The sequence below is a fragment of the Nelumbo nucifera genome, chromosome 3 (assembly GCF_055504915.1).
Source record: "Nelumbo nucifera cultivar China Antique chromosome 3, China Antique-T2T, whole genome shotgun sequence".
Taxonomy (NCBI): domain Eukaryota; kingdom Viridiplantae; phylum Streptophyta; class Magnoliopsida; order Proteales; family Nelumbonaceae; genus Nelumbo; species Nelumbo nucifera.
This window is the reverse complement of record NC_142651.1, coordinates 55,456,789-55,465,111: the sequence shown is the minus strand read 5'-3', so window position 1 is coordinate 55,465,111 and position 8,323 is coordinate 55,456,789. Positions and strand designations below refer to the sequence as shown.

The following is an 8,323-nucleotide window of genomic DNA, read 5'->3' as shown; positions in this document are numbered from 1 at the left end:
ACAACATGGAACGTGCAAAATTTCTTTTGGAAAACCATCATATGCCATTTCGAACTCCCCAAGATCTTGATTTCAAATAACGGGAAACAATTTGAAGATATTAAATTCCAGAACTAGTACGCTAAGATGAAGATTCAGCAGAACTTCACTTTGGTAGCACATCCACAAGCAAATGGGCAGGCCGAAGTAACGAACAGAGCCATCCTTCGTGGGCTGAAAGCTCATCTTGCATGAGCTAAAGGGTTGTGGGTAGACGAGCTACCCAGCGTCCTTTGGGCCTACCGGACTGCCATCAAAATAGCGACGGGTGAGATCCCCTTTAACCTCACATATGGTACAGAAGCGGTGATCTGGGCAAAAATTGAAGTGCCCACGTTACGACTTGAGGCTTGTGATGAGGAAGCAAATAATGACAAGCTACATACCAACCTAGATCTTGTAGAGGAGGTACGAGACCTGGCCTACATGCAGACTGCGGCATACCAGCAGAAAGTAGCTCGGTACTATAACGCCCGAGTCAAGAAGCGCCCGTTTTGTGTCGGCGACCTAGTCCGACGAAAAGCTATGGTACTTGAGCCCGGCGTGGCTAAGCTCAATCCGAACTGGGAAGGTCCATACTGTATAAGATGGGTGTACGGGGAAGGCACTTATGAGCTCGAGACTTTGGAAGGGAAGCTACTACCTCGACCATGGAACATCGTCAACTTAAGAAAATACTATGTATGAATCCACAACTCCAAGTATAAGTCACTCGTGAAATCACCAAACTGGTCAAATAGACAACGAGTTGGAGAGAGGACAAAAAGTCACTCCCATAAGCCTAGGGCTATGGTGCCGAGCTGAGAACAGACATCGGCACAACAAAAGTTCTAGTCACCTCTTCGGCATAGGCAAAGCAAAGTGACTTAGGCACAGACAGGTCGGGTATGTACCCTATAGTGTTTGTTCATCCTGGCATACAATGGCGATTAGATTAGTCCTACTAGTGTCAAGCTCGCCAACTCGAGAGTACTCTATACTTAGAAAAAAAGTCCACTCCTATTCGGTTTAGCTCCCCAGCTCGGGAGAAAGCTACACTTAGAAAAAACCTGCACACAAAAATTGCAAAACACTTGTATTTCATTAATAAAGAGCTTCAAGTACAGAAAAAAAAAAGAAGAAATATTACAATTACAATTAACCGAGCTCGGAGGCTCGAAACGTTGAGCATTACAAAAGAAGGGGGGTCCAAGAAAAGAGGCTTCAATCTGTTTGGGGCTCTTCATCCTTATTGGAGACTTTGGTAGGAGGATTTGTCTCCATACGGTCATCGGCAGCACCGGTCTCCTCCTCATCATCATCAAGCAGGTCATCATCGCTCTCCACTTCGGAGTCCGAGTCCTTGGCAGCTTCGATGACTATCTCCTTGGTGATCTTCGACATGGTTATGGCACTGAGGTCGAGGTGGGGAAATTCGCGTCGGGTTAACCATCGGCTGAGCTTGAACCCCTTGTGATAACCCACTGTCCTTGCCTCGACCAACCTTTCTCAAAGCTCCACTAAGGACTTGTACTCCTCAATTACCTTAACCTTGGCCTCCTCCATCGCCTGAGGCAGTAGTTCAGTTTGTTCCTTCACATGGGCCTCGAGGTTCCCGACCTCCCTCTTCAATGTTGTTTCACGCTTTTCGAGCTCCTTCTTCTCTGACATCAATAGAGTTAGTATCTCCTTCTTAGCCCGTGCGTCGTTCTTCGGTTGGTTGATTTCGTTGCGAGCTAAGTTAAGTTCGGCATGGGCATTTCAAGAAGACTCCTTAGCTTCGAGAGCCCGCTTTAGGTTCACCTCGGACTAATAAGCCATGGCGTGGATGAAGAGTTCACCTGCCAAGAAAAGAAAACAAGTATCAGTATACGAAAAATCTAAGTAGTAGACAATTTGAAAGTCAAGTTCAAGAACATACCACCATACAGTGTGTGGCCGCCTAGGCCCCGAGCTAAACAACTAGCAAGTCGGCCCAACGAGTGACCTCCTTAGTGAACACCACATCTTTGCTCTTGAGAAGGTTGAACTTCGATGTTAAAATGCTCCAAATTAGAGCATCACTGCCTGAAGATGTTGTGGTTGTTGGAACGGGCTTTGAAGATGTAGCCTCCTCGGGCATGCGAGGTGGAGTGGCCTTCCCCGAGTCCTCCTCGACCAGATTAATTATGAAAGGCTGCTTGGCAACTGGTGGGTGCTTGGGCTCAGGAAAGGCAGCCTTAGTTGTGGCAGCTTTGGCCTCGACGCGAGCCTTTTTGGAGGCTCTCTTCTTCTTCTTCCCCTTCATACTCCCGAAGAGTTCGTCAGTAGGGATGTCGTCCATGGAAGCTGCGATAAAAAACAAGCTAAGTCAGATATAGTACCAAAGTGAAACAAATACAAAAAGTACGGCAAATAGCGACCTACTAGGAGGATTTATGCCAGCCTACACGAGCTTCTCCTCGGTCACGAAGTTTTCGAACTTCAGGTTGAGCTTTGCCCAAGATCGGACCTCCTCCCTTGTCTTCAGATCGAGTCTAACGTCAGGGTCTTGGATGGCTTCCCTCCAGTGAGTCAGAAAGGGCAGCTCCTCAGTGTTGCGGACCACGAAGTAATGCCTCTTCCAGGCTGAGACCTTATTAGGGAGCTCATGCAACAGTTTGTACCCGGGACGTGGAGACAAGTAGTAAGTTCGTATGTGCTCTCGCAGAACGCAAGATGAGTTTTTCTTAATTGAAAGGATCAAATAGAAGACGTCAAGATCGAGGGGGCGGTTGTAATCGTAGAAAAGAGAAATGATCCCTACGATGTTACAGATAGAGTTCGGGTGAAGCTGGTCTATGGTGAAGTTAAAGAATTTAACGATCTCGATCCATTTCCCGACTTGACATCCTTCGTGGGCTAAAAGCTCGTCTTGCACGAGCTAAAGGGTTGTGGGTGGACGAGCTACTCAACGTCCTTTGGGCCTACTACCATCAAGACAGCGATGGGTGAGATCCCCTTTAACCTCACATATGGTACAGAAGCGGTAATCCGGGCAAAAATTGCAGTGCCCACGTTACGACTTGAGGCTGATGAGGAAGCAAATAATGACGAGCTACGTACCAACCTAGATCTTGTAGAGGAGGTACGAGACCTGGCCTACATTCAGACTGTGGCATACCAGTAGAAAGTAGCTCGGTACTATAACGCTCGAGTTAAGAAGCGCCAGTTTTGTGTCGGTGATCTAGTTCGACGAAAAGCTATGGTACCTGAGCCCGGCGTGGCTAAGCTCGGACCAAACTGAGAAGTTCCATACTGTATAAGATGGGTGTACGGGGAAGGCACTTATGAGCTTGAGACTTTGGAAGGGAAGCTAGTACCTCGACCATGGAACATCGTCAACTTAAGAAGATACTATGGATGAATCCACAACTCCAAGTATAAGTCACTCATGAAATCACCAAACTGGTCAAATAGACAACGAGCTGAAGAGATGACCAAAAGTCACTCCCATAAGCCTAAGGGCTACGGTGCCGAGCTGAGAACAGACCTCGGCATGACAAAAGTCCTAGTCGCCTCTTCGGCATAGGCAAAGCAAAGTGACTTAGGCACAGACAGGTCGGGTATGTACCCTATAGTGTTTGTTCATCCTGGCATACAATGGCGATTAGATTAGTCCTACTAGTGTCAAGCTCGCCAACTCGAGAGTACTCTATACTTAGAAAAAAAGTCCACTCCTATTCGGTTTATCTCCCCAGCTCGGGAGAAAGCTACACTTAGAAAAAACCTGCACACAAAAATTGCAAAACACTTGTATTTCATTAATAAAGAGCTTCAAGTACAGAAAAAAAAAAGAAGAAATATTACAATTACAATTAACCGAGCTCGGAGGCTCGAAACGTTGAGCATTACAAAAGAAGGGGGGTCCAAGAAAAGAGGCTTCAATCTGTTCGGGGCTCTTCATCCTTATAGGAGACTTTGGTAGGAGGATCTGTCTCCATACGGTCCTCGGCAGCACCGGTCTCCTCCTCCTCATCATCATGCAGGTCGTCATCACTCTCCGCTTCGGAGTTCGAGTCCTTGGCAGCTTCGACGGCCATCTCCTTGGTGATCTTCGACGTGGTTATGGCACTGAGGTCGAGGTGGGGCAATTCACGTCGGGTCATCCACCGGCTGAGCTTGAACCCCTTGCGATAACCCACTGTCCTTGCCTCGACCAACCTTTCCCAAAGCTCCACTGAGGACTTGTACTCCTCAACTACCTTAATCTTCACCTCCTCCATCGCCTGAATCAGTAGTTCGGTTTGTTCCTTCACATGGGCCTCGAGGTTCTCGAGCTCCCTCTTCGATGCCGTTTCACGCTCTTCGAGCTCCTTCTTCTCTGACATCAACAGAGTTAGTAGCTCCTTCTTAGCTCGTGCGTCGTTCTTCAGTTGGTTGATTTCATTGCGAGCTAAGTTCAGTTCGGCGTGGGCATTTCGGGAAGACTCCTCAGCTTCGAGAGCCCGCTTTTGGTTCACTTCAGACTAATAAGCCAAGGTGTGGATGGAGGAGTTCACCTGCCAAGAGAAGAAAACGAGTATCAGTATACAAAAAATCTAAGTAGTAGACAATTTGAAAGACAAGTTCAAGAACATACCACCATACAGTGTGTGGCCGCCTAGGCCCCGAGCTAAGCAACTAGCAAGTCGGCCCAACGAGTGACCTCCTTAGTGAACACCGCATCCTTGCTCTTGAGAAGGTTGAACTTCGGTGTCAAAATGCTCCGAATTGGAGCATCACTGCCTGAAGAAGTGGTGGTTGTTGGGACGGGCTCTGAAGATGTAGCCTCCTCGGGCATGGGGGTGGAGTGGCCTTCCTCGAGTCCTCCTCGACCAGATTGATTACGAAAGGCTGCTCGGCAACTAGTGGGTGTTTGGGCTTAGGAAAGGCAACCTTAGCTGTGGCTGCTTTGGCCTCGACGCGAGCCTTTTTGGAGGTTCTCTTATTCTTCTTCCCCTTCATACTCCTGAAGAGTTCGCCAGCAGGGATGTCGTCCATGGAAGCTGCGATAAAAAATGAGCTAAGTCAGATATAGTACCGAAGTGAAATAAATAGAAAAAGTACAACAAATAGCGACCTACTAGGAGGATTTAAGCCGGCCTGCACAAGCTTCTCCTCGGTCACGAAGTTTTCGAACTTCAGGCCGAGCTCTGCCCAAGATCGAACCTCCTCCCTTGTCTTCAGATCCAGTCTAACGTCGGGGTCTTGGATGGCTGCCCTCCAGTGAGTCGGAAAGGGCCACTCCTCGGTGTTGCGGACCATGAAGTAACGCCTCTTCTAGATCAGGACCTTATTAGGGAGCTCGTGCAGCAATTTGTACCCGGGACGTGAAGACAAGTAGTCAGTTCGCCTGTGCCCTGGCAGAACGCAGGACGAGTTTTTCTTAATTGAAAGGAACAATGAGAAGACGTCAAGATCGAGGGGGCAGTTGTAATCGTAGAAAAGAGAAATGGTCCGTACGATGTTACGGATAGAGTTCGGGTGAAGCTGGTCTATGGTGAAGTTAAAGAATTTAACGATCTCGATTATAAGAGGGTGAAGTGGAAGATGCAGACCGGCCACGAGCTGTTCCTCGAAGATCACGATCTCGTTGTGATCATGATCCCAAGGAAAGCTGCCTAAGGGGATGCTATATACAAGGTCGTTAGAGAGTTTGTACCGGGATACTAAGGCTAAGAGTCTGTCCGTTGTCATTATCGATGGGCCGAAATTATCTAGTAGTTGATCTTGGTGTGAGGTGGAAGCTGATTTACTAGAAGCCTTTCACTCTCGCCGAGGTGAGTCCACCTCGGTAGGACGAGGATCCACGGTCTAAGCCGAGATACCCACCTCGGCCCCAGCAGACTCGCCACTCCTGTCTAGAAAACTATCTAAGCTAAGGGTAGACATATTAAAGGAAATGACAAACAGAATCAAAAGGAAAAAGAATAAGAAGGCAAACTCACCAAAAAGAAAACCGAAGAAAAAAAGGCGACTTCAAACCCAGAAAAGGCTGATAGCAAACTTAGAGGAATCAGTTCAGTGGAACTTCATCACCGGCTCTATCAGCATTCCCTCTCCCCAGATCCATACAATAGAAAGATACAAGACGATGAAACCCAAAAAAGAGAAAAGAAAGTCACACAGTGAGGTTGCAATGACAGAATTGCCTGACTAGATTTTGGCCTGAAACCGACGGACTACTGGAGGCTACGAACGGGGGAAACTCTTTGAGTTCGATACGCTCTACGAATGAAACCAGAGAGTATGATTGGCCGGGCGATAACATACCTTTATGGTCACTTTTGTCCAGTGAAGATCGGTTGTTTATGGCGCACTATCCAGAGATGAAACCCTAAAATGTTAGGAGTTAACAAATGTAGGCTTACAGGATTAAATAACACAAAGACAAAAACAAAATAAAACATTCCTCTGAGTCTCCCACATTCGATGAAGTTATGACAGTTATTTCCGATGAACTAACCAAAGAAGATGACTAGAAAATTAAATGGGGAGGAAATGCAATTTGACTACGAGGGGCGGTGAGAGTTGACCTTGAATACGACTCCAATGGTTGTCGAAGCACACGTGTTAGGAAGTATATTGAATGTTAGAGGCACAAAAAGCACAACGTATCGAAATCTGATTTCTTGCTTTTCGTGTCCTCCCTCTCTCTCCCCAGATCTCTCTTCTTCTCCTTTCCCTTTCTCTCCTCCCCATTCTTCTTTTCGATTTCCTCTGTTTTCCGTTCCTTGATGACAGAGAAAGAAACTGTCTTTCTGCTCTCTCTTCCCCCAGATGCATTGGACTGGTACGCATTGAGGTCCTCGTTTGACGATTCATAATGGATGGGCAGGGTTCTGTATCAATCCCCTTTGTTCACGCTAACCAAAGCAATTATAATGCGTTTGTCGTACAGCCTCCCTTGATGTCTCTTGGTCCACGCTGGGAGACAAACAAATTTGCCGGTGAGCCAGAACTTGAAATGTGGAGCCCGGAGAAGAGTCCAGTGAGGTCCCCAGAGTACCTGTTCGGACAGAATTTTTCTGAGCCCAGAAGGGGATTATGGTCGCAATTCTAGTAGACCACCTGACTGGTCAAGACACCGGTACACTGGGCACCGGGACCGTAGTAGGCATGGAAGGTGGCGTGATCGGAGGCACTGAGTCACTGACTATATTACACCATGACATGCCGACAATCTTGCTAATAGGAAGGATCATTTAATTGTAGTGTGGAGCTGTGAATAGATTAGGTCGTTAGGCAATGATGTTGCAAAAAGCTGACGAGAAATAACAAAGCATCTAACAAAACTGGGGACAGTTTCTCTTTAGATTCTCCTTTCGTGATTTTTTAATGGAAAGTCGTGAATCGCACCCAAGAGATCATCGGCGGCCTGAGTCTCCTTTCATAATTTTTTAATGGAAAGAATTTGCAGAGCTTTCCGGTGGTACCATTTCGTCTCAAAAGTTGAAAGCCTGAAATCTCTCTCTCTCATTTTATCCTGTAAGATGACTTACTTGATTTCTTCGGCTAGTTGCCTTTCCATTTAGTAAATGAGAGTGGCGATGGTTGCCAAAGTCGCTGATTGAACTGTAAAGATACCGAGTTATTGGACATGGGTCTGATTGGAAGGCGCATTTTATAGATGCTACTTTGTTTTGAGCCGGCCCAAGTATGCAGAAAACTGGGTTTTGAGCTAATTTTCACATAATCTGAGGTAGATTTTTATCATCGCATATTTGCTGGGCATAGGCCGGATTCGGAGAAGTAATTTGTCATATCTAATTCACAAAACTACATCTTTATAGGGTTATACCAAAAAAAAAACATACAAGTATGCCCAGCTATAGTTCAACTGGGGTTACCTACTAGTCCGTCACCGGGGTCAATTCCTCCCATGATGATGGCCTTCGGAGGGGGTGGTGGAATTGGTGGCGAAGCAACTGAGTTGTCAAGCGAGGACCTCAATGTCTACCGGTCCAATGCACCTGGAGGATCTATACAGTCTTCACAACCATTCTATCAAAGAAGAGGTTTTGGACGAAATTCACCCAAGAGCAGAGAGACAAGATGTTGGAGAGGAACGGAAAACAGTTTCTCTCTCTCTCCATCTGCAAGAAATGGAAAATAGAGGAAATCAGGAAGAAGAAAGGGGAAGGGGAAGAAGAGAGAGAGGGAGGATTAAGGAAGTCCGCTGCCGCCGCTATTTGTGTATGGGGAAGATGAATAATGTTTTTCTCTACAAGGGTAGTATGGGGATTAAAAAATATTGCAATGGCGGATTTCAACATAAGACTAACAGAAGGGGGTCTTTGTCTCA

The 8,323-nt window shown here is 46.7% G+C and overlaps 1 long non-coding RNA gene across 4 annotated transcripts; it reads right to left on the bottom strand.

Annotated features, from left to right (window-relative positions):
- Positions 1 to 1,928: 1,928 nt before the first annotated feature.
- LOC104600980 (uncharacterized) lies at positions 1,929 to 8,323 on the bottom strand. Of its 4 annotated transcripts, none has more exons than XR_016083748.1 (4): positions 6,555 to 8,323; positions 5,103 to 6,355; positions 4,619 to 5,024; positions 1,929 to 4,538 (listed from the first exon to the last, which is right to left on the bottom strand). It is a non-coding gene; the product is annotated as an uncharacterized LOC104600980 (long non-coding RNA). The 4 variants fall into 4 exon arrangements; XR_016083749.1 differs by having other exon boundaries at positions 5,103 to 6,337; XR_735805.3 differs by having other exon boundaries at positions 1,930 to 4,538; positions 5,103 to 5,378; positions 6,292 to 8,317.